Raw genomic sequence first — 2,098 nt, forward strand, 5'->3', positions numbered from 1 at the left:
GGGGTTAGAACATGTAATCTTCTTATTGATTTTAAAGAAGTGTACGATAGTATAGACAGAGAGGAGCTATATCAAGCTCTAGGTGAACTGGGTATTCCAAAAAAACTGACAAATTTAGTAAGAATGACAATGAGAGGAACGCAAGGTAGTATAAAAACTGGAGGGATGTCGTCCAGTACTTTGGAAATTAAAAATGGAGTACAGCAGGGTGATGCACTGGCATGCCTCCTATTCAACACAGCCTTGGAGAAGGTGACAAGAGAAGCAAATGTTGTAAATAGAGGAATGTTTTTTCATAAATCTGTGCAGATACTGGCCTATGCAGTTGACATCAACATAGTAGCAAGAACTCTGATGGCACTGGCAGTCACAGTCACCGCAGTTGAACAGGCTGGCAGGAGTTAAGAATAAATATCAACTAACAGAAAATTTCTAGCTGCTGGGAAAGCACACAGGGAGGACATGCCAGGCAAAATAAGAATGGGTAGATACACCATTGAAAGAGTGGATCATTTCAAGTACCTGACTTCGACTGTAAATGGGTTCAATTGTAAACAACAAACAGCCTAAATGATACCTCTTATCAAATAAAGCAGGAACCAACTGCAGGCAATAAAGGCTATTTTGCCTTAACAAAGCTTGTACCTTCAAGGCTCCTGACTAGGACCACTAAACTAATGACCTATAAAACACTGATTAGACCAGTGCTTACATACACCTCTGAAACATGTGCTCTCCCAGCGAAGTATGCTATATTGCTGGATGCATTCGAGGTAAGGATACTCAGGAGAATCATCGGCCCTGGAGATGCAACCATGAGTTGTATGCTATCTACAAAGATCAACCTGTTAGAAGAATTGTGAAGTCATCGAGGCTGAGATGGGCTGGACACGTGGCTCGGATGAATGATATGGAACCACAAAAAAAAAAAAAAATTTACAGGTAAAGCCTGGTGGATAGACAGGACGTGGTCGACCAAAAAGTAGATGGGAGGGTGAAGTCATAGAAGAACTTCAGAAGATCGTGTACAGGAACTGGAATATGCTAGCAAGGAACTGGGATAAATTGAAGGAGATAGTTGAAGAGGCCAAGACTCATCAAGAGTTGTAGAGCCGCAGAAGAGGAAGAAGTTCATATGATAGCTTCACAGAGACAGAACAAGCATCAGTGACAAATGAAGGATGCTTTTCACACAAAGGTCCACATTTTACGAAGAGAAAAGTTCTCTTCCACCACAGTAAAATATCATCACTGATCTTGGACTGCTGCTGTGAAAGCCGTATTAACTTCATTCTGAATTGCTTCTTCATTTGTGGCCAGTGAGTAGTTTTCTTTTTGGTCAAAGCCTGAAGAAGTGACTGCATGACAAGGTTCACATCAAATGATGATACAGTACTTATGTTGAAACAGACATTTTTTTCACAGGTGGACTAATTGAGTGTTGCTGAAAGTGGAAAAGTATTAAATTAATATATTTAGTTCATGAGGTGTTTACAGAGATAAATTTCTTGATACACCCTACAGGGCAATTAAATCGGATTATTCCTCACAAGGATGTGCTACAATATTGTATAGGTTGGATGTTAATCTTGCCATTTAAAGGTTCTAGAAAAAATGAAACTTCATGTGAGAACACCACTACCAAAATTAACATTACCTAATTTTAAATTATTGTGTGGCTTGTTTATCCTGTACTCAACCATCACTATGTCATTTAATCACAAGCATACTATGGGTGCTGCATGAATGGGCCACTTAGTCTGTAAAGTTATGGTGGCCTAGTGGTCTTCTCACAGCCATTACACGAGTGATACAACAACTACCTCATTTTGAGGAAAACTGCTGCTTCCAGATTCAGTTGTAATGGGACACTGTATTGATGTTAGAAATTTGAACTAGATATGTTGAAGGGGAGAAAGATTGTTGGGTAAAGGTAATACGCAATGGGTGAAATAGCAAAAGTTCTTCAACTTAATCTAAATTTGATCTTACAGTTTAATGTAAATTTGACTTGTTACCTGAAGTAGGAGGGGAGGAGCCTCACATCTGGCTATAGCTCAAAGTAGGGTGCAGCAGGCTTCCAGCAAAGAAACTAAGT

The sequence above is a fragment of the Schistocerca cancellata genome, chromosome 6 (genome assembly GCF_023864275.1).
Source record: "Schistocerca cancellata isolate TAMUIC-IGC-003103 chromosome 6, iqSchCanc2.1, whole genome shotgun sequence".
Classification (NCBI taxonomy): Eukaryota; Metazoa; Arthropoda; class Insecta; order Orthoptera; family Acrididae; genus Schistocerca; species Schistocerca cancellata.